Source organism: Saccopteryx leptura, chromosome 1 (assembly GCF_036850995.1).
Source record: "Saccopteryx leptura isolate mSacLep1 chromosome 1, mSacLep1_pri_phased_curated, whole genome shotgun sequence".
In the NCBI taxonomy this organism is placed as follows: Eukaryota; Metazoa; Chordata; class Mammalia; order Chiroptera; family Emballonuridae; genus Saccopteryx; species Saccopteryx leptura.
Genome location: NC_089503.1, coordinates 71466500 through 71491155, shown reverse-complemented (window position 1 = coordinate 71491155; position 24656 = coordinate 71466500). Strand labels below are relative to the sequence as shown.

General features: G+C 42.2%; 1 long non-coding RNA gene across 2 annotated transcripts; it reads left to right on the top strand.

Annotated features, from left to right (window-relative positions):
• The first annotated feature begins 2645 nt into the window (after positions 1-2645).
• Positions 2646-23958, top strand: LOC136388907 (uncharacterized). Of its 2 annotated transcripts, none has more exons than XR_010748221.1 (4): positions 2646-2708; positions 16674-16790; positions 21641-21761; positions 23319-23958. It is a non-coding gene; the product is annotated as an uncharacterized lncRNA (long non-coding RNA). The 2 variants fall into 2 exon arrangements; XR_010748222.1 differs by lacking the exon at positions 2646-2708 and adding an exon at positions 3078-3139.
• Positions 23959-24656: the final 698 nt, after the last annotated feature.

Here is a 24656-nt window from a genome sequence, read left to right as displayed (position 1 = left end):
AGGAAACTGTGCAACTGAAAATAACAAGGTAATTGTTAACTCCTGGAAAAAGAAAAAGTTGCTTAAGAAATGAAACATAAGCCTGACCAGGCAGTGGCGCAGTGGATAGAGCGTTGGACTGGGATGCGGAGGACCCACGTTCGAGACCCTGAGGTCACCAGCTTGAGCGTGGGCTCATCTGGTTTGAGCAAAGCTCACCAGCTTGGACCCAAGGTCACTGGCTCCAGCAAGGGGTTACTCGGTCTGCTGAAGGCCCGCGGTCAAGGCACATATGAGAAAGCAATCAATGAACAACTAAGGTGTCACAAGGAAGAACTGATGATTGATGCTTCTCATCTCCATTCCTGTCTGTCTGTCCCTATCTATCCCTCTCGCTAACTCTCTCTGTCTTTGTAAAAAAAAAAAAAAAAGGAAATATCATAGTAAATACCTGCCTTAACAGTGCATAACATTTGCATGCTGTTTCTTTATATAAATAGAGACTAATGGTTTAACCAAAAATTGGAGAGAGAGGGGAGGTAGTAAGCAAGGTCATAAATTGTAAAAAACTAAATTCTCATCTACTGTATAAGAAATTAGTTTCTGTTTAAAGTGATATTTTGAATTGAGAAAGTTCTATTTAATAAAGTGTTGGAATTTCCAAATACAATCTACTAAACATATTACTGGATTCCTATCTGAATATAAATCTAGACTTAAACAAATTAATAAGCATTGCAAACTGAGGGTTTCTAAAATAACCTTGGGATGGGAAAAGCCGTCCTAAGCAAGACACAACTGTAAAAGCCATAAAGGCAAATGATGGACAAGTTTTATATAAAAATAAAATTTATTGGGGTATCATTTGTTAATAAAATTATACATATAGGTTTCACACATACAATTCTATACTACATCATTTGTATATTGCATTGTGTGTTTGCTACCCAAAGTTGATGGTGAGATTTGACTTTGAAAGAGCAACAAATTTAGGAATGATGAGAACCACCACAAATCAAGTCAAACAGAAGCAACAAACTTGAAGGAAAATAGGTGTAACATATTTCAGGTAAAAGGATTAATACTGTCTCCATATATAATTTTTAGTAGTTCTGCCTCATTCTTTCCCAAATCTGTCTGATAAATTTTAAAATATCTTGTCCCTTAATCATACTTTTGATATTCTTATTTCTTTTAACATATCAAACTTATTTTATATTCTGAATATGAAAACTCTAATATCTGCAGTCTTTGTACCTCTGACTCTGTGTTTTCCTGTTTTGGCTAATGCTTGCTCATTAACTTGTTTCCTGGTTTTTTGATTGTGAGTTCATATTTGTTGAAACCTTATACGTGAGAACTTTTTGAAACTTGGCTTAAGGGTTTTTCTCCAGGAAGTTTGTTTTTACTAACTAAATGCCTGAGACCATTAACCAACTCAGAACTGCTCTGAACAAAATTTAGATGTGAGGTTTTCTTGTGCTTCAAAAGCATATGGATTCTGGTTCCAAACCTGCTTGAGGGTTGAGCTTGTAATTTGTAATTCTCAGGGAACACTTTCCTTCCCTTCCTTCACTGTCCCCTATGACGTAAGTGACTTTCCTGTCATCAGTCTTGCAAATCTGATCATGTCACTTCCCCTACTTACAAGCTATAGACCCACTTATTTGCTGGGTCTCAGCTTGAACACTACTTCCTGATGGATGCCTCCTCTAGCTGCCTGCCCTAAACTAGACCAGGCCCCCAAACGCACACTCCTACAGAACCTTGTACTCCCCTGATAGCATTCATCACAATTAAAACCAATTATTTGTGTACTTATATTTAAACAAAATGGTAAATCTCCTCACCTCTGGCAGGTTCCATTGGGTTGGAACCATGTCAGTCACTGTCACTGCTATTTCTCCAACATCTGACCTAGGGCCAGGTGTATATTTCTTGAATAATTAAAAGATGAATAAAAGTTTGGGAAATATTACTGTAACAGAATGAATCTAGTGAACAGCTTTGTCATGTTCTAGCCATGCGAATGTCTCTAAGCCATTCAATGTCTCTAAGTCTCAATTGCTCACTTGTGAAACAAGAGTAACAGTATCTACCTCCTAGGATTGTTGTGAGGGCTACAGATGATACAGCTGACAGGGACACTGGCAAAGACGGAGACTCGGTGAATGGTAGCTGTTATGATTACTTGCCAGACATGCCTCATAAGTTCCTAGGAATTGTGCCAACCAATTATTTTGAGCATATTTATACACCTATTTCAAATAGACAGTAATGTAATCATAGCATAAATAGAATAATTAATAGATTTCTGAAATTGGATATTAAAGTGATATAGACTTAAAACTCAATAATATTGCTTTTACAAAGAAGCCAGCAGAATGGTTTCATGGGTGCATACATATGTCAAAAATTATTAAGTCGTGTACTTTAAATATGTGCAGTTTATTATATGTCTGTTATCTCTCAGTGAAAAATTTTTTAAATAGATGAAAATTAATCTACAAACAATCAGTGGAATAAAATATATGAAATAGCTCTATGATTTAGGATGAAGTTTGAATGATTTATTTATTTGTTTTTAACCTGAAGGATCTGTCTCTATTCTTCAGCTTCAGTGAGAGGGCAGTGTGTTTCTTACCCAGTTTTTCTCGGTTTTCATTGCAGTTTGCACTGCAGTTTGACAAATGCTGACGCCCTCACTGCTGAAACTCCACTCCTCAAACGTAAATATTTGCTGAGGGTTAATCTTGCCTTAATAGTACAAGAGGAACCTTATCTCTATTTCAGAATTGACAGGTGCTTTTTATAGTGATGCCCTGAAAAATATGCATAATGCCAGGTTTTTGTAAGCTGGCCTGCTTCACAGATCTGACTGATGAACTTGGGCCTCTTTCTCAAGAGTGGCTATGGAAGTGTACCATTCATGAATCATGGGTATCTGCATGTGATTCAGCAGCCTGTATTTCTGCTGCTGTTGACACAGCAACAGTCAATTGTATCATTTATTTATTAATTGCAATCCAGTACACACTCTCTTGGGCTAGCCAGCCCAAAGACTGGTGAATAAAAGCCTGGGCACAGAACTGCAAGGTGAGCAAGAGCTGGAAGGTGATGCTTCTGTGAACTTGGCGAAGAACTTTGAGGCAGTGTCTTGGTTTGTATTCCCCCAAAAGTAGACTGTGAGACAAGAACTTGGGCTGCAGGTAGTTTATTTAGGAAATAATGCCAGGAAGCATAAATGAGGAGAGGGAAGGGAGAAATGCCAATAAAGGGTGTGTTAATGAGTCGGGTACTATTATGGGAAACTGGGCACATTTGAAAAAGTTTCAAAGTTAACCCGCTGACAGATAGGGATGCTGGAGTATTTATCCACAAATTCATGTCCTCATTGTTTAAAGGATGCCCAGGAAAGTGGGGGCATTACACCCCCCCCCACACACACACACACTCACTACTTATGCACCGAACAAGCTCTTGTTGGTTCAAGAATGTTCTCGGACAGAGACACCCAAGAATCAGGAGTCAGCAGCCTGCACGGAGACCGCCCACTGCAGTGCAGAGAAACTCGGAGGTTGGACGAGGGGACATGGGCTGGGACACCATTGTCATCTGTGCACGAGAACTTAGGATCTTTGATGTGATAGGATATCAGTGTTAAGTGTGGAGGCATGGGTAGTGGCCTGGTTAGAGCGATGGGTTTCTAAGTTCCGAAGGAGGAATTGCCCTTTACCATTTTCCCAGAATGAAATAAAACTGATATAATGCATGAGTTGGTCAATTCAGTTGACTTTTCAGTTGTTTTGTGTCCTGTAGACAAGTGGCTCAGCAACCTCAGCATCACCTGGAAATTCCTCAGGTCCCAGTGCAGCCTCGGGAGGTGGGACCCAGATATCTGTGACAAGCCTCCAGGTGATCCTGCTACACACTGAAGTTTGAGAACTCTGGATATAGACAAAACACTGTACAGAGTCTTAACTTTTATCCCGACCACAAGTTCATGACTGAGGATGCAGAGACCCGTCTGGTTTCTAGTCTTAGTTGATTATGAACTTGGACAAATTATGGGATATTTATTTATTTATTTATTTATTTAATAAATAAATTTTTATTTTAATGGGGTGACATCAATAAATCAGGGTACATATATTCAAAGAAAACATTTCCAGGTTATTTTGTCATTTAGTTCTGTTGCATACCCAATACTCAAAGAGAGATCGTCCTCCGTCACACTCTATCCAGTTTTCTTTGTACCCCTCCCCCTTCCCCCCTCCTTCCGTCTCTCCCCCCACCCCCCGTAACCACCACACTCCTGTCCATGTCTCTTGGTCTCACTTTTATGTCCCACCAATGTATGGAATCCTGCAGTTCTTGTTTTTTTCTGATTCGCTTATTTCACTCCGCATAATGTTATCAAGATTCCACCAGTCTGCTGTAAGTGATCCGATGTCATCATTTCTTCTAGCTGAATAGTATACCATGGTGTATATGTGCCCCATCTTCTTTATCCAGCCTTCTATTTTTTTTTTTTTACAGTGATTAAAAGCCTTTAAGCAAACTCTTGGCCCATACAGCAAGAATCCATAAAAGAGTAGTGTCCTTAACATGTTCACCAAGTCCAAGTTGGCCCCATCACCATGCCAAATCCCTGAAAAATGCAACCCAACCACAGTTCAGTCTATTAGGATCTGTCACAGGGAGCAGGAGTCCAGGAAAAGTCCACATCCAGGAAAAGTCCACATGGCACTGGAATTGTTGTCACCATTCTATACTTTGCAGCTCATGTCCAAGTCCCAGTGACCGCTGCTTCTAGCTGGTAATGATTCAGGTAGACTGGAGAAGCCATTTGCAGCATGCGTGGATATGGAGCTTCTGTTCTCCTCTGCCTGGAGAGATGAGACCAGGTAGCTTTTCCTTGGAGCTCTGTGACTGTGGCATGGTAAAGAGAACCTTGGGATACACAAAGCTGGGTGGCAAAGGTAGATTCATAATAGAAGTTGGCAAAAGGGGGAAAGAGAGCTCTAAATTAGGAGTAGGTCCCAGCCTGAAATATGAGTGGGGCATTGAGATAGGAGGGATAAAGGAAACACTATATATTAAGCAAAGCAGCAGAACATAGGACTATCAACACCCACAACAGAGATCTTTGAGGGAAGAATAAAAAACTTGACTATTCAGGCAAAACATAGTTAAGTGGCCCTTGTGCAAATGAGATCAGTTTACCTGCTTCTTGGAAGAAATACCCTGGGCTCCTCCACAGGGTCATAGGTGGGGCTGATGGCCCTGGGCACCTTCAGCCTTCTGTGGCAAACCCCAGCTTTCTGGGCAAGGTTAGGTCATAGGTGGCTGGAGCAGGGCTGGAAGAGACTGAACCCTCCCTTAGAGAAGTAAGGGGGAAGCCTACCTTCCAGTGTCCCTGTTTCCTCACAGTAGAGGCATGTAAGCCTGGCAGGCTTTAGCTCAATGACCTTCCTTTCCACTATTGAAGCAGGACCCAGATGGCATCCTAGGAGACCCCTTTGGGGCGTTGGAGCCTTTAAGGGCGTATCCTAAAAGCTGGTAGTTCCCCTGATCTCTATTGGGCTTTTTCTGCCTCAAGGTATCTTAAAAACCATGCTCAGAAGATCTCGCTGAGGGGTTTGAGGATCCCCATCCACCTATATAAATCTTTTCCATATATCTGGAGCTATTTGGAAAAACAGTGCCTAGCTATTTGGAAAAACAGTGTATTAGCTGGATCTAATAAAGAAGGTAGTAGTTTGCTGGCAAAAAAGATTTGGTGTCTCCTGTTCATCAGCATTCAAAAAAAATGTAAAAAAAAATTTTTTTTTTTTTAAGTAAAAAGCATGATATGGTAGACCCGTAGGAGTTCCAGGATATGACTACCCCCTTTTAAATTTTTTTTTAATTGACCTTACAATGTTTGCTGAGTACACTTTAATTATACCTTAACTTTAAAGATTATAAGCATGACAAAATACAGTAAATGCTTTTGCTCCATATGCAGGAGTATCTTCAGTTAAGCCAGTTTAGAAAATCCAATAATAGAACAATGCATACAGACCATGAGTTATAGCATGCTTAGCAGCCTCTCCTGTTCTGACAGAGGTTACTATAGATCCGGAATATGAAGCCACTGTAATGTGGACATACGACTGTTTGCCAAATGAAGGTATATGAGTAACATCCATCTGCCAAAGTTGTCCTGGTAGGGGTCCTTGAGGGTTAACTCCAAATGAGGGGGCAGTATAGGACCCCTTGGACAGGATTTCCCAATCTGCCGTGCTGCTTCCCGAGAAAGTTGAAACTGTTTACACCGGGCTGCAGCATTCTGGTGACAAATAGTATGAGACTGACTTGCTCAGTCTGTCATGGTTGCTCCATATAATTTTCTTTTGGGTAGCTTGATCAACAAGGGCATTCCTAGGCCCTGGCCGGTTGGCTCAGTGGTAGAGCATTGGCCTGGTGTGCAGGATTCCTGGGCCAGAGCACACAGGAGAAGCACCGATCTACTTCTCCACCCCTCCCCCTCTCCCTCCTCTCCATCTCTCTCCTCCCCTCCCACAGCCAAGGCTCCACCAGAGCAAAGCCACCCTGGGCACTAAGGATGGCCCCATGGCCTCTGCCTCAGTTGTTAGAATGGCTCTGGTTGCAACAGAGCAACACCCCAGATGGGCAGAGCATTCCCCCCTGGTAGGCATGCCAGGTGGATCCCGGTCAGGCGCATGCGGGAGTCTGTCTGACTGCCTCCCCATTTCCATCTTCAGAAAAATACAAAAAATAAATAAATAAAAGAAAAAATACAACAAAAAAACAAAAAAAAAAAAGAAAAGGAAAAAGAAAAGAGTAAAAAAAAAAAGGGCATTCCTTTGTGTTAAAGCTCCAGGGAGCATGGAGTGAGCTTGAGTATGTCCTATGAAACATGGAGCTCTATGTTAACATATAAGTCTTTGAAGAAGGAGGAACTGCTGAAATAGTTCATCAGCATTTGTACCTAAGACAGCAGTCTTTATAGTGGAAACACCATAAGTAAATATTTGCTGTCTGTCTATAGATTAAAGGGGGAATATGGCAAATGCTGAAAAGCCATGATCTTTGTGCCCCTCCCCTCCCCCAACCCCCTCCCTCTCCTTCCCCCACCCTGTAACCCCAACCCTGTTGTCCATGTCTTAGAGTCTCATCTTTATGTCCCACCTATGTATGGAATCATATAGTTCTTAGTTTTTTCTGATTTACTTCTTTCGCTCAGTATAATGTTATCAAGGCCCATCCATGTTGTTGTAAAAGATCCTATGTCATCATTTCTTATGGCTGAGTAGTATTCCATAGTATATATATATACCAAAGCTTTTTAATCCACTCATCCTCTGACGGACACTTGGGCTGTTTCCAGATCTTTGCTATTGTGAACAATGCTGCCATAAACATGGGGGTGCATTTCTTCTTTTCAAACAGTGCTATGGTGTTCTTGGGGTATATTCCTAACAGCGGTATAGCTGGGTCAAAAGGCAGTTCGATTTTTAATTTCTTGAGGAATCTCCATACTGTTTTCCACAGTGGCTGCACCAGTCTGCATTCCCACCAGCAGTGCAGGAGGGTTCCCTTTTCTCCACATCCTCGCCAGCACTTATTCTGTGTTGTTTTATTGATGAGCGCCATTCTGACTGGTGTGAGATGATATCTCATTGTGGTTTTAATTTGCATTTCTCTAATCATTAGTGATGTTGAACATTTTTTCATATGCCTTTTGGCCGTCTGTGTGTCCTCTTTGGAGAAGTGTCTATTCATTTCTTTTGCCCATTTTTGGATTGGATTGTTTGTCTTTCTGGTATTAAGTTTTACAAGTTCTTTATAAATTTTGTTTATTAGCCCCTTATCAGACGCAATGTCAAATATATTCTCCCATTGTGTAGTTTGTTTTTTTATTCTGTTCTTATTGTCTTTAGCTGTGCAGAAGCTTTTTAGTTTGATAAAGTCCCATTTGTTTATCCTGTCTTTTATTTCACTTGCCTGTGGAGACAAATCAGCAAATATATTGCTGAGAGAGGTGTCAGAGAGCTTACTGCCTATGTTTTCTTCTAAGATGCTTATGGTTTCACAGCTTACATTTAAGTCTTTTATCCATTTTGAGTTTATTTTTGTGAGTGGTGTAAGTTGGTGGTGGTCTAGTTTCATTTTTTTACAGGTAGCTGTCCAATTTTCCCAACACCATTTGTTGAAGAGGCTATCTTTACTCCATTGTATTTCCTTACCTCCTTTGTCAAATATCAGTTGTCCATAGAGCTGTGGGTTTATTTCTGGGTTCTCTGTTCTGTTCCATTGATCTATGTGCCTGTTCTTATGCCAGTACCATGCTATTTTGAGTACAATAGCCTTATAATATAACTTGATATCCGGAAGTGTGATACCTCCCGCTTTATTCTTCCTTTTCAAGATTGCTGAGGCTATTCGTGTTCTCTTTTGGTTCCATATAAATTTTTGGAATATGTTCTAAATCGTTGAAGTAAGTCATCGGTATTTTAATCAGTATTGCATTGAATTTATATATTGCTTTGGTAATATAGACATTTTAATGATGTTTATTCTTCCTAACCATGAGCACGGTATATGCCTCCACTTATTCGTATCTTCCCTGATTTCTTTTATCAATGTTTTATAATTTTCTGAGTACAAGTCTTTAATCTCCTTGGTTAGATTTATTCCTAGGTACTTTATTTTTTTGGTTGCAATGGTAAAGGGGATTGATTCCTTGATTTCTCTTTCTGAAAGTTCATTATTAGTGTATAAAAATGCCTCTGATTTCTGAGTATTGATTTTATATCCTGCCACCTTGCCAAATTCATTTATCAGGTCTAGTAGTTTTTTGACTGAGACTTTAGGGTTTTCTATGTACAATATCATATCATCTGCAAATAATGATAGTTTTACTTCTTCTTTTCCAATTTGGATGCCTTTTATTTCTTTTTCTTGTCTGATTGCTGTGGCCAGGACTTCCAGAACAATGTTGAATAAGAGTGGTGAAAGGGGGGCACCCCTGCCTTGTTCCTGGTCTTAAGGGGATTGCTTTTAATTTTTGCCCATTGAGTATGATGTTGGCTGTGGGTTTGTCATAGATGGCCTTTATCATGTTGAGGTATGTTCCTTGTATTCCCACTTTGCTGAGAGTTTTGATCATGAATGGGTGCTGGATTTTATCAAATGCTTTTTCTGCATCTATTGATATTATCATGTGGTTTTTCTCCTTTCTTTTGTTTATGTGATGAATCACATTGATTGATTTACGAATATTGTACCAGCCTTGCCTCCCAAGAATAAATCCCACTTGATCATGGTGTATGATTTTTTTCATATATTGCTGGATCCGGTTTGCTAATATTTTGTTGAGGATTTTTGCATCTAAGTTCATCATGGGTATTGGCCTATAATTTTCTTTTTTTGTGTTCTCTTTGCCTGGTTTTGGAATCAGAATTATGCTCACCTCATAAAAGGAGTTTGGAAGTCTTCCTTCCTCTTGAATTTTTTGAAATAGCTTGAGAAGGATAGGAGTTAGTTCTTCTTTGAGTATTTGGTAGAATTCACTTGTGAAGCCATCAGGCCCAGGACTTTTCTTTTTTGGGAGATTTTTGATAGCTGTTTCAATCTCATTTGTTGTAATTGGTCTGTTTAGGTTTTCTGATTCTTCCAGATTGATTTTTGGAAGATTATATGATTCAAGGAATTTGTCCATTTCATCTAGGTTGTCTAGTTTTTTGGCGTACAGTTCTTCATAGTATTTTCTTACAATATTTTGTATTTCTGTTGTGTCAGTTGTTATTTCTCCACTCTCGTTTCTAATTTTATTTATTTGAGTCCTCTCTCTTTTTTTCTTGATGAGTCTCGTTAAAGGTTCATCGATCTTGTTTACCTTTTCAAAGAACCAGCTCCTGGTTTCATTGATCCTCTGTATTGTTTCTTTAGCCTCTATGTCATTTATTTCTGCTCTGATCTTTATTATTTCCTTCCTTCTACTAGCTCTGAGCTTTACTTGCTGTTCTTTTTCTAGTTCTTTTAGATGCAGGGTTAAGTTGTTTATTTGAGCTTTTTCTAGCTTCTTGAGGTATGCCTGTAATGCTATAAACTTCCCTCTCAGGACTGCTTTAGCTGTGTCCCATAAATTTTGAGTTGATGTATGCTCATTATTGTTTGTTTCTAGGAATTTTTTAATTTCTTCTTTCATCTCAATGTTAACCCATTTGTTATTTAATAACATGTTATTTAGTTTCCAAGTGTTTGAATGTTTTTCAATTTTTCTATTGTGGTTGATTTCTAGTTTAATGCCATTGTGATCAGAGAAAGTGCTCCATATGATTTCAATCTTCTTAAATTTGTTGAGGCCACTTTTGTGCCCTAACATGTGGTCTATTCTAGAGAATGTACCATGAGCGCTTGAAAAGAATGTATATGCTGCTGTTTTAGGGTGAAAGGTTCTGAAGATATCTATTAAATCGAGTTGATTTAATATGTCCTTTAAGTCTGCTGTTTTTTTGTTAATTTTCTTTCTTGAGGATCTATCTAATGATGTTAATGGGGTATTGAAATCCCCTACAATTATAGTATTGCTGTTGATCTCGCCCTTTAAGTCCATCAAAGTCTGCTTTATATATTTAGGTGCTCCTATATTAGGTGCGTAGATATTTATAATGGTTATATCTTCCTTTTGGATTGCTCCCTTTATCATTATGTAGTGACCTTCTTTATCTCCAATTATGGTCTTTGTTTTAAAGTCCATTTTGTCTGATATAAGTATTGCTACCCCAGCTTTTTTTTCATTTCCATTTGCATGAAATATTTTTTTTCCATCCTTTTATCTTCAGTCTGTGTGCATCTTTTGATTTAAGGTGTGTTTCTTGTAGACAGCATATGTATGGGTCCTGTTTTCTTATCCAAGCAGCTACCCTATGTTTCTTGATCGGATCATTTAATCCATTAACATTTAAGGTTATTACTGATATGTAATTGTTTATTGCCATTTTTTTTCTTTAAAACTGTATTCTTTTTTTGTTGTGTTCTTTTTTTCCTTTGATCTGTTTACAACAGGTCCCTTAGCATTTCTTGCAGCCTTGGTTTGGTTGCAGTGAATTCCTTGAGTTTTTTTTGTGTGTAAAGCTTTTTATTTCTCCTTCAATTTTAAATGATAGCCTTGCTGGATAAAATAGTCTTGGTTGTAGGTTCTTGTTCTGCATTACTTTGAATATTTCTTGCCATTCCCTTCTGGCCTCAAGTGTTTCTGTTGAGAAGTCAGAAGTCATCCTTATGGGGGCTCCTTTGTAGGTGATAGCCTTTTTTTTTTCTAGCAGCTTTTAATATCTTCTCTTTATCATTTAGCTTTGGTATTTTAATTATGATGTGTCTTGGTGTTGGTTTCTCCTTAATGGAGTTCTCTGTGCTTCCTGAACATGTGAAATGTTTTCCTGCCTTAATTGGGGGAAGTTTTCCGCTATAATATGTTTGAACAAAGTTTCTATCCCTTGTTCTTTCTCTTCTTCTTCAGGAACCCCTATGATGCGGATGTTGTTTCTCTTCATGTTGTCACAGAGCTCTCTTAGAGTTTCCTCAGACTTTTTGAGTCTCTTTTCTTTTTTCTGCTCTGCTTCTGTGCCTTTATTTATCATGTCCTCTAACTCACTGATTCGATTCTCTGCTTCATCCATCCTGCTTTTAATTCCTTCCATTGTATTTTTTATTTCAGATATTGTATTTGTCATTTCTGACTGATTCTTTTTTATTATTTCAATATCCTTTTTTATATTTGTTATCCCTTTATTTAGGTTTTCATAATGGCCATTGTTGGGTGGATAAAATGTATTATGCTCACTTTGTTAAAGATAAAACGAGGAGGCAGTCGTCCAGGTGATATTAATGTGTGTTGGGGTGGGCTAGGGGCAAGCAGAATCCTTGTAGCCTTGGTTTTGGGATTAAGCCTGTCTCACCCTTTTTGATGTGGGGTGGTACAATCCAGTCATGCCTCAGAAGTGTCTTTGTATTAGAGACCTCCCTATTATGTATATTGGATTAAGGGTTTGGATTTCTACACTATAAAATGGGGGCAAAACGAGAGCTTGCGCTCTTGGTTCCTGAGGTTAGCATGAGAGAGCGGAGAGAGTAGAGCCAGCAGCTAAAGGAGGCCACATGGAGGAGGCCAGGAGAAGCAGCCAAGATGGCGGAGTGCTGAGTGAGATGCCAGTTTGTGTAGAGTTTGTATCTGGGATAAGGAAGGAGATGGGGAACTGAGGAGAAGAAGGCTGGTGAGCTAGAAACCTTTGATTCTAGGAAACTCGGATAAGTCAGTGGCTTTGTGAGCACTGAGTGTGACTGGGTTTTGGAGCCCAGTTTATGTTTTTACTTGCCCGCCGGGTGCAAGGTAGGATTAAAGGCTATGGCCCATCAGTTTTTGGCTTCGCTGTTTCTTTACCGACTGTCCGAATCTAATGCGAACCTGCATGGGCCGGGCGGCTGCTCTGATGGTGGCCCTGGCCGTGACTTCTGGCTTTACAGCCATCTATGGTTGTTCTAATATCTTTGAGCATCCTAACAATCGTTATTTTAAACTCTGCATCTGGTAATCTGGTTATATCTGATTCACTTAGGTCCTTTTCTGGGGATTTCTCTTGGTTTATTTGTGTTGTATTTCTCTGCCTCCACATTTTCTCTTCACGGGAGTGGCTGTGATCACGCAATCAGGTGTACAAGTGTTGGTGGCCTTGGCCTTTGCCCCGCCCATGTGTGTGACGTTATGCTCGGTCCTGAGGGCACTGGCGAGCACCTTTGCTCAGCTGCGGGTCTCCACCTGTTTCCGGGCTTTTGCCCTGCCCTTGCAGGAGGAGCCCACTCAAGGAATGGCTGCTAGCCTTGGCTCTACCACCAGGCAGGAATGCGTGCCCAAGCTCAGCTCAGTAGCGGAACTCCGCCTGTTCTGGCCTTTTGGCTCCACCCCCGCGGGAGGAGCCGGCTACCAAGTCAGACTGCAAGCCTGGGTTGCACGGGCGGGGCAAGGCTGTGCTCCTCTGCCCTTGCCCCTGGGCTTGTCTCCACCCTTTCCAGGGTTCCCGCCCTTCTCCCCGCAGGCTGGATTACAGGCTGCCGGCAGCTGAGTTTGACCACTTTTGCACGCCCCCTTCCCCCAGCCGGGCAAGATTGAGCTCACACCTGAGCCCAGTGGTGGCCAGCTGGCTTCCGCCCCTGCCAGCGAGAACCGCACTTTTGTCTCCCACTGCCGCTGGCTCTCCGGCGAGCCCTCAGCCGCGTGGGTGGGGGCGTTGCAGCTCAGACCCTAAGACTCACTACTGTAGACCCAAAAGCTCCCTCCTTCTATGCAACTCTGCTCTGAGTGCTGCAGGGGAGCTTGTTTGGCTGCTCTCCTGCTTCCCTTTGCTGGTATTGCTGTTTCCAGGGGAAATATTCACTTCAGCTTTGGGGAGTGACTCGTCCCAGGGGTTAGGGTGGCTATCTCCCAAAATGTTTCTCCCTGTGCCTCCTAGATTACACTCTCTTCCTGTTACTCTGGTCCTCTCTTCTCTCCCTCCGTCCCCAGGAGCCCCGGGTGAGTGTTTGTGAGAGAGATGTTCTGCGCGGTTCCTTTAAGAAGGATCCTGGGTCTGAGAAATCAGACTCTTTCTCACAAACAGTATCCTGACTTATTTCCAGCTAAATACTGTCCTTACGCCTCTTCTGGGCTCTGGGGCTGCAGGCTGGGCCTTTATTCCCGGGGCTCAGGACCCTTCCCCCTCTGCTAAACTCACTTCCTGCCACATGAGTCTCTCCCTGCTGCCATTCGCTCCGGGGAGCTGGGCAGCCCTCTCCACGTTTCTGCTTTTCCTACCAGTCTCAGTGTGGCTTCTTCAGTGTTCCTTGGTTGAAGAGTCCTCTTAGTTTAGTCCAAAGTTGGTTTTTCCAGATGATAGTTCTAAAAATTAGTTTGTATTCCACTTTGGTTCTGGGAGGTAGATGTTGGTACGTCCGCCTACTCCAGCACCATCTTGTCTCCTAAATTATGGGATCTTTATAGGTCTTTTCCAATCTGTTAAGTGAGAAGTTTGAACTCTAGTATACAGGAGTTTCAAACTTTTTTTTTCTTTAAAGCAGTGGAATACTTTCCTCCAAAGAAATTTTACTTGAAACACCTGTATATGAGACAAAACACAGAACTTTTTGGTTGGGATAGTGGCCCAGTACCCTGTCTTCTCACCTTCCCTGCGATGGCTTCCTAAGCACCACTGTGGACAATTAGGGTTCTGAGAAGTGTGGTTTGAGAACCACGGCACTATAAAACCTTCAAGGTACCTCTGCAATATGATCTAAGACAGCAGGCTGACCTAACCATAGTTTACCTGATGATGATAACTCTGAGATAGATCTGGGAACACTAATCTTAGATTCAAAGTCTGGCTGAACCCCACTTAGCAATGACCATGGGCAAGTCATGTAGCTTCCAAGGCCTCAGCATCTCATTTATAAAATGAAGTTAACTCTAATTCTTGTTATACCTGCCTTACAGGGCTGTGGAGAAAATCAAATGAAATTATATATGTGAACATAGTTTATAAATTGCTAAGTCCTTTGTAATTGGAAGAGATTATTGTGGGAAAAGTTATTCTTTCAGGTAGTTTTGTTTTGTAACTGGTGCCAAAGATAAGTAGAAACAGACAGTGAATGTAGATAAATAGTCTGTAGATTCTCCTTTATCTTCGAGGGGTGCAAATATAGTTTTCCTTTTTAATTAAAAACCTGTTTACCAGGAAGTACCACTTTAAATAAAATGATGCTTAAGCAGAGACTTGAGTTAACCTTTTAAGTCATTCTACAAAGCTTATAAAAATAATGTTTGGGGTAATACTATCTAAAGAAGAGATAATTAGTTTTTCTTAGCAATTTGCTACCCACATACTAATAGCAACAATTTTAGAATATGTCGATTTAGCATTTGCAGCTGCAACATGCTTAGAACAATTTCAGTGCAATATTAATTCATATTTATTTAGCTTTTTTTCCTCTGTCAGATGGGTGTTCTTGGAGAGATTCATTCATCTATCCCAGATATACCTGAAAAATAGCAAACGCCATGTGTTATGGCTGTATTTTGTCATTAGGGAAGTCATGAATAATTCCTTGTGGAACTTTTGGAAGATTATCTACTAGGAATGTCAAATATGGTGACTTTTGTTAGAAGATAATCAGATTTAAGACCCTCAGGGTGGCAGAAGGTCAGGATGATGTCTGAAAACTGTCCTCATAAGAAACAGATACCCGCTGGCCTGACCAGGCAGTGGTGCAGTGGACAGAGCATTGGACTGGGATGCAGAAGACCCAGGTTTAAAATCCTGAGGTCATCAGATAGAGTGCAGGCTCACCAGCTTGAGCGCAGGGTTGCTGGCTTGAGCAAGGAGTCACTCGCTCTGCTGTAGCCCCCCAGTCAAGGCACATATGAGAGAGCAATCAATGAACAACTAAGGTGCCACAATGAAGAATTGATGCTTCTCATCTCTCTTTCTGTCTGTCTGTCCCTCTCTCTCTCTGTCTCTGTCACACAAAACCCCTCCCAAAAAACAGATATCTGCCAATTACTATTTGTGGCCACTTTGAAGGCAGCTGTCACATGGTCCTACCAACATTTCTAAGCATGTCTCACTTTGCATTTCCTAAACACATTTTGCCCAACACCTGGCTCTTCAACCTAACAATGTTGCATACTGGTCAGAACTCTCTGAGAAGGAATCGGCACAGCTTGGACAAGGTTTTCTCATAACCCCCTATCTCTGGGTGAAAAGGTTGTCAGCATTCCTGAACCTCAGAGCTGACTAGGCAGCCGGGGAGCAAGACCCCTCCATGTGTGCTCCTCCACTCATCCATTCACTCAACAGCACTAACTGTGGATCAGGCACCGTGATGGGACAGTGAACAGAACCGACAGGACTCTGCTGAGATCCATAGGTTATGGAGGGGTCAGGCAGGCAGGAGTAGGGTGGGAAGACAAGGAGCTATGCAGGGGAGCAGAGCGCATTTCAAATAGAAAGAACAGCATATAGGAAGGCCCAGCAGAGAGGCATGGCGTGCTCTGAGGACTGAAGAAAGTCCACATGACCGAAGTGTAGGGAGTCATATGGGTAGTGAGGTGGGCCAGAGCCAGGTCATGGAAGACCTGTCAGTATGGGCATTCTTTCCCTCATTTGTATAATGATAGCCTGGTGCCAATCAGTGCTTCTCAGATTGGCCCATGGGACCCAGGGGTTCCAGCAAGGGGTCTTAGGGGGGACGGAGGGTTGGCATGGGGGAAATGCCTCGGGGCTCCCACTTTTGCTTCAGTGAGAACAGCTTTGCTGATATCCATGCCAAATGTTGAGGATTCGAGTAAGACGGTGTTGGAAGACAGAGCTCTGTGGAGTTAAGAAAACTGATTGAAGAACACCAGGTCCCCAGCTCTGACATCTTTGGATAATAAAAGGATTCTGTGCTGCTCCCTTGAGACAATGGTGTCCGAATTCCTGGGGGATCAGCTAGTTGTCTCCTGGGAGCAGCCTGTTCATCCCTGAACACACGCAGGGTATGGTGTGAGCAAAGGGTCCTTGGACTTTCTGTCCATTTTTCCACAGAACTTTCAAAAGTAGTCCCTGAATGTTTCACTTTTCCACCTAACAGCTGTCTCTTGTTGTCAACAGGGTAGAGAAGCCTCCAGCAAGCCTCACACCTGCCTTCAGAAGGAGCCAGTGCGCCATACTGCTGAGTTCCCCTCCGACTGCAGGCGCGTAGCTCCAGAGACACGCCGCCTACATGGGGTGAGACCCAGAACAGGGAGCACCCTCTCCTAACAGGAGAGCTCGCTCTCTGTCTCTACCCATAGCAGCTCCTAAGTACTGGTAGAAGCGTGTGCTTTCTGTTTCTCTCAGCCTTCTCTTCTCTAGACTCTGGCCCTCTAGACCAGCATTACCTGTTTTAGCTTCTCTCTCACCTGAGCTCCCTGGGCCTGACTTCTTGCCTCCTTGACCTCTCGCCATTGCCTTCAAGCCCGGGCCGCGGCTCTGAAGCCCAGCCTCTGCTCACACCTCCACGACATCTGCAGACCGCCCCTGCCCAGCCAGGTGAGGTTCTGCTTCCTCGGATGCAGAGCACCCGGCCATCTGCCCACGCCCTGACACACAGCGGTCACAATTTAAGGAATCATTTGGGATACTACCTGAGAGGTCCTGCCTGCCCGAGCCCCTCCCAGCGAGAGCCATGAGATCCATCCTCAGGGAGACTCAGGCCCCCTCATTTCTCCAGTGAACCGAGTAAGCAGCGCTCCACGCAGCTTCCGGTGTAAGCAAAGCCCCTGGGGTCAGGCCAGAGGGGATGCTCTGATTCATTAGATCTGGGGTGGGAGCAGACAGCTGTGTTTCTAAGAAGTTCCTGAGTGATGTCAATGGGTCATAAACTACACTTCGAGGAGTGAGAATGAGGGTGTGTAGTCTAGCAAGCCCACCCTCACCTGAGGATAGGTCTGGAATAGGTTTACCTTTGTTTTTGTTAAACATCTTTCTGTGGTCATTGCTGTGCTGCTAAAATCCATTCTTTACTTTCAAGGCACTTTTAAAATTTAGTAGAAGAAAGGTGTTTATTTTGAGCCTATCTACTTTGTATAACTGCATTCTCATAACATCCATATGAGATTATGATTATCCCCATTTCAACATGAGGAAACAGAGCCTTAGAAAAGTTAAGACTTTTGTCAAAGGTTCCACTGATGGGAAATGACAGCCCGAACCCCCGCGCTCATCTTTCCGGCTCTGTCTTCATGCTTTTCCAGGTTCTCTTAGGCACCTTTTTCTTATTCTTCTTGTGTTGCCCAAATGCTTTCAGCTGGGTTTCTGCCTGTTTCCTGTCTCACATTTTGGTGTCAGACTTTGAGCCCTGCTCCAAATCCCAGATAACTTGGCTAGTGATCCTGCACCCAGTTCTTTCCTCCTCACCCACCCATCCCCCACACTGACTGCCTGGAAATGTAAAACATTGCTTCATATTGCAAAATAGCTTCTAAGAATTGGCCAGAAGACTATTCCCTTTCCCCTGCAATTCACTCTCATGGTTCTTTAGCATTTCAAACTCAGCGTCAAGCACTTCAAAAAGAAAATAAGCTACGTAATAGTCATCATGAGCAGAGAAGGAAGCGGCACTAATTATACAAACTTCATTCTCTGACCTCTTAATCCAGGACAGTATACCTAATGGTCCAGGCATCCTTTCCCTGAGGATGAATAGAGCAGCTGGTAGAGCTCATGATGTGACTTGTCCCAAATCCCCTCTCAGCTCTGTCAGTCTCTGCCAAGGCTCTAAGACAGCGGAAAGAGTGGGATGGCGTCTGGGGGAGTCGTCTGCACATAGACCACCAGAGCTCTGGCCTGTGGTCATGGCTTTGACTTCTCTAGTCCGACCCATGCCCTTCTTACCCGGCCCCTCTGAGCAGGGCACACTTCTCTAGTAAGCAAGAAACTGACTTCCTGTAGCTCATTTATTCCTATTTAATTACTCAGCAAAGGGTAGGAGGAATATTAGCTACTGCCTCAACTGTTTATCTTACTTAGAATGGCAGAATTTAGCAAGAGTTAGGAATTGAATGTATCATTACCATTTCTCACAGAAAGTTGTAATTTTTTGTTACTCAATGCAACCCACTCTAGCCCAAGACACCCAGTATGACTTTTAGTGAGAAATCTTTAACAAAATTCTATAAATCATTTCGCATACCCAGACTAACACATCTTTGGACTGATCTTCTATAGACCCTAGTCACTTTGAGTGACACCTGTTACTTGTTTAAGGGCCTCCCCCCCCCCCCCCCCCCACTTCCCTACCCGTATACTCAACCTGCACAATTCAAGATGTGCAGGATGGAAAAACCTGCACAATTCAAGCCCCAGTGTGCCTGGGACCTCCTGAGCCTCTCGCTGCCTGTAGCTGGACCCTTGGATTGCGCTTCCGCCATCCTCTTCCCCTGGACTCCTCAGGCTGCTCTAATCATACCATGGGCGACAGCTCTGCAAGTCACTCAAACTCTGTTTGCACGTCCCAGACAAAATGTCAACATGTTTATGGTCAGCAGTTTACTGACTTGTGGTTTTCTTTAATTCAAAGTTAAAGCCCCCTCAGGGTTTGTCATGGTTTCTTCCGATGTCCCAGAATAGTTACTTGTCTACTCTGAAAATGAAGGTGGCTGGTGGGCTTCAACTGACTAACCACAGCGTAGATGTTGTCAACGCATAGATGTTGTGGGCTTGCATGGAATTCAGGCGCATCTTGAACACTTGAGAGTGTTATATAATTTAGTGCCCTAAGAAGTAATCCGAGTAAAATGTCAAAGCTTTGCATGAATATTTTCCTTTTGGGACTCCATTCAAGTCTAGAAAACTTTGTGGTCAAACTCTGTAATTTTTTTTTTTTAACTTACAATACTGACTATATAATTGTAAAGATTTCCAGGCATTCTTTGTTGCAAATTATTTTGAAACCAATGGCAAATGCTTAATGTTATGGATAATATTGGCCACAAATTAGTTTTGAAATTAAAAATAAAGAAAAAATAAATTATTTCATTTTAGATATTCAAAACCTAACAAATTAAAGTGGTTTTTTCTTACCTTTTCTCAAGTCCACTTTCTATTTTTTTGTGTTAGAAAAATTTAAATGATCTTAATGTAGGAATTATCTGACTAAAGACTATACACACTGATTGCTGCTAGCCTATTCAGATCTCTAATTTTATTGTGTGAATATCAGCAGGCAACATGTACTTAGTACTCTACGGTTATTATCACAACTCAGAAGATACTTTAGAACTCAACCCATTTTCAAATATTCATCAGTAATTCATTCATTCAACTAATATATAGATAGTGTTTACTATGTGCCAAAAAATGTTCTGGGTTTGAGGCCTTAAAGTGATGAAAAGAGAGTATAGTGTTTCTGCATGCATGGAGCTTATATTCTAGTAGAGATTCAAATGTTTGTTAATTGAATAAGTGACTAAATGCGTGAGGTTGGAGAGAGGAAGGAGGCTGGGACTGAGCTGGACTGTAGTTAGAGGAACCAACAACAATCCCTCATATTGTCTGAGGGCTTAGGGAGCCAGAGGAAGTCAGTTCCAAGTGTCTGACCCAGCTTAGTGACCTTGCACATTCTCCCTGTACTCACAGGCCCTATAAGATGCTCTGTCTCCAGGTTCAAGTGCTCAGGAAGTCAGTGCTGCTTTCACCTCCATCCTCCTTTCTGCTCCCACTTGCTCCTTAGTGTTGGCTCCACTTACAGGTTCCCTCCCTCGTTGCTGGCTCCTTTGGACTGATACTTCTTTGCCCTGTTTGTTGATTCCCCTCCTTGCCTTCATCCCTAGACTCTCTCCTTGGGATCCCTTCTTACATTCCACAGCTACTGACAAGCCCTGCCCTAATCTGAGCCCGGATCTAGCTTCTAATTGGGGCCCTAGCACCCCTGACCGAACAGGAAGAACAGATGGCAGGGCCTGGGGCTCAACAGCAGCACTTTCCAGACAGTGGGTGCTCAGATCTAGGCTGGCAAAGGGTTTGTTTGGGAGGACCATGAAAGGGAGGAGGATATTGGCAGGAAAAGATCAAGAGTTCAGGGATTCAGGCTTGGTGCTCTCTCTGGCAGAGAAACTACAGTGCAAAGCATAAAGTTAAGATGAGATCCAATCTTGTAAAAGGCAAAGCCAATGCTAGAGTCAAGGTTGAAATTTGGTGGGCACATGGGTGCACACCAAACCCAGGCTGTGTCAGTATTCATTCCTGAATCCATAACTGGGAGTCTGAAACCACTGACCTGACAGTCTGGTTCAGGCTGAGACTCACAGAGTACTGGCTGAAAACACAGACTTTCAGAAGAGACAGAAGAGGGTGTGAGTCACAGCTCTGCTACTTATTAGTTCTATGACCTTGGGTAAATTGCTTTACCTCGCTGATCCTCAGTCTCCTTACCTGTAAAATGGGAATGGTAACACCTACCTCAAATGGATGTGGTGAGGATTGAATTAATGAATTGGGGATGACATGAAACCTCCCTCAGAAAAAAAGTCTGATAAGTCTCTCAGTATCCAGGGCCCCCCATGAGGCTGAGGTCGGAAAGGAATGATAGTCAGCAGCTCGGGGCTGGCCTGGCTGACTCTGGTTTCAACAGTCATCTAGTGCAGCCATTGGGGTCTGGCTGTGGAGAGCAGTGCCATGCAGTGGGTGTGCCCTCCCGCTGGCTCTGCAGGAGGGGCTGGGTGTCGGCTCCTCCACATCTCCCACGTGCTCACCTGTATACGGTGCTCTTGTGCCATGGCTCAGTGGGAGCTCATCACCTCCTGAGTACTGGTGCAGTGTGTCTCCTTCCTTTAAGCCCAAACAGTGGTGACCAAAATTTCAAAATAGACACACATATCTGGCCCCTGTTGCTGAGTTCATTCCACACACCAAAGTGGGACTTAACCTTTTATTCTTTTGCTCAGAAATCTTAAATTGCTTCTTATTTTTAACTGCATCATTTGCTCCACTTTCTAGGCCTTTATAACCCAATTTCAAGTTATGAGGGACTCAGCTCGCTTTGCTTCCTGACACTCCCCCTCCTTGGTCCCACCCAGACCTGGGTCTCTCCATCACAGCTTCCAGTATGCCTCGGATCACCTGGAAGGCTTGTAGAAACACCAATTGCTGGGCATCACTCACAGAGTTTCTGACTTCGAAGGATTGTGGTAGAGCCTGAGAATTTGCTTTTCTAACAAGGTAATGCTGATGTTGCTCCAATGGGGTAGGGTGGGAGTCCTCCCGAGGGTATTAAATGTATCCCAGATCAGGAGCTCATTCTAGTCATGAGCTCTTCAACTTTTCTTAGCCATGGATAGCCTGGGCAGTGTGGCAAAGCCCCTGAACTCCTCAGAATAACATTTCTAAATAGAGAATAAAATAAGACACCTAGGACTACAAAGAAAGCCAACTCTATTAAAATGGATTGTTCAAATTGTTTTAAAGTTATTTTAAAAATAATAATACTTACAATATTTGCAACAAGACAACTATAATGTGATATGAAAAATGTGGGATTTCTGTTGGTGATAAAGTCACATGCCTCCTGATAATACTACTGTGGTTTTGTGCTTACATTTATCATTAAAGGAAGTGATAAATTTCAGATAGAGATAATTGAAAATAAAGAACCTAGGTTGGGAATCTTTGCCCTGGTACAATCTGAAATGGGATGCTCATCCCTTTACAAACCTCTCATTTTGTTGAGGGAAGATCAAAATATAAACTGATGATTATGGAGTGTGGCATATGCAGAAACAGAAGTATGCACAGGCACAGAGTTAAAGAATATGATGGTTTATGCAAAAGCATGAGAGAAAGGGATAAGGCCTTAGTTAACTAGAAGTCTGTTAACTCTGTTAAGTGGGAGTTGTGGTGGTAGACTATGACATTGTGGTCCCCAAGGAAACATGCCTACACATATTTGGCCTTTCCCAAGTTGACTCTGAATTTGACCACAAAACTGGCCTTAGCCAGAGATCGTTAGCAAGCATGGCACAAACACTTGCACTTACGGGTTTGTCTCTTGTGATGCCTGGGCTTCAGCTGCCACGTAAGAAGCCAGGGCTTAGATTACTCAATGAGGAGAAGTGGTGTGGAGAGCAGCTCTGGAGGAGAGAGGCCATCTGGGATGTTCCAGCATCAGTGAATGTAGCCGCATAAGAAACCCCAAGTAAGGAGTGAGCAGTATAAGAACAGTCCAACCCAAAGAATCAATAGAAATAATAAATCATTGTTTTAACCATTATGTCTTGGAGTGGTTTGCTACACACCAATAAATAGCTAAAATAGTTACTGAGGATAAAACACTGTAAAAATCAGTGAATGCAAAGGTTCTCTGCAAATTAATAAGCACAATTTTCAGGGACACTCTAGCATTTCATACATTTAAATTCTGTAAGCTCCATGGTGAAAGGATTGTCCTGGTAGTATACCTCTGGTAAACTTAATGCTGGTATTCAGAAAATGATTACTTTAAAATCATAAACTCTTAGAACCTGGGATTTGGAGCTGGAAAACATTTTGGAATCTATGAAGCCTAACCTTAATTCTAGAGATGAGGGCATTGAGGCCTGAGAGGTTGAAGCCATACCATAGATGTTTTCTAGGGCCCAGAAGGGAAGCCAGATGTCCTGGGTTCTAATGCAGTGCCTTTAGTGAGTAAGAAATAGTAATGTGTAGATTATCATTTTCATTATCTCATTTTCACAATAGACAAAGTAAATATGTATATTTTTATCCTTTCCAATTTTACAGATGAAAAACCTGAGATTTGGATTTGAAGAGACCTGCTTATTTCATACAACTTGTAAAACCAGGACTAGATTTTATGACCCTGGTCCAGAGCTATTTCATGATATCATGCTGCCTGTGATGTTCAATATAAAAAGCAAGAAAATGGCCCTGGCCAGTTGGCTCAGTGGTAGAGCATCAGCCAGGTGTTTGTAAGTCCCAGGTTCAATTCCCGGCCAGGGCACACAGGAGAAGTGCCCATCTGCTTCTCCACCCTTCCCCCTCTCCTTTCTCTCTGTCTCTCTCTTCCCCTCCTGCAGCCAAGGCTCCATGGAAGCAAAGTTGGCCTGGGTGCTGAGGATGGCTCCATGGCCTCCATCTCAGGTGCTAGAATGGCTCCAGTTACAATGGAGCAATGCCCTGGATGGGCAGAGCATCACCCCTTGGTGGGCATGCCAGGTAGATCTGGGTGGTGCACATGTGGGAGTCTGTCTGTCTGTCTCCCCCTGCTTCTCACTTTGGAAAAATACACACAAAAAAGCAAGAAAATAAACTAATATATTTTTGAAAGAGAACCAGTAGCAGACACTAATCTGGTTTATCTTTGAATTCCTCATAGTGATATACCATGTACATCATGGTCACTCAATAAATATTTGTAATGTGAAATGAAGACATGACTGAATGAATAACTGAATAAATAAACGATGGAACAAAATTATGTTTCATTATTACCAGGCATGACTATTTTACTATTCTTGAAGTTCATGATTAATCCAGATCTCTCTGTACTTGAAAAAGAATAGGGGATAAAAATGCCAGTCAGTAGTAATGACAACATTTTGTAATTATTGTGCTTTGAATTCTAAAGCAAAGTAATGAATACAAAGGTATGTCACATATGTCAATATGTCTCTCCTATCCTGTGTGTAATAGCTCAATAGGGCCTCTCTGGATATGGCACCATAGTGGGAAGGAGGGGAGGGAAGACCTTCCCACTGAGTCATCAGGAAACAAACGTTACTCTGCTCCTCCCAAGGGGGAAAACAGGTAGAAAAAGTGACTCGGACAGCCTTGAGCAGGCTTGTCCAACAGAGATATAATGAGAATCACATATTTAATTTAATATTTTCCTGTAGCCACACACAAAAAAGTAAAAAAAAAACCAAATGAAATTAATTTTGATATTATATTTTATTTAATTCAATATGTCCAGAATATTATCTTTTCAACAGGTAAGCAATACAAAATTATTAATGAGATATTTTACTTTTATTTTTGATGGGTGTTTTACACTTATAGTACATCTCAGTCCAGACTAGTCACATTTCTGATGCTCAGTAGCCACATGTGGCTAGTGAC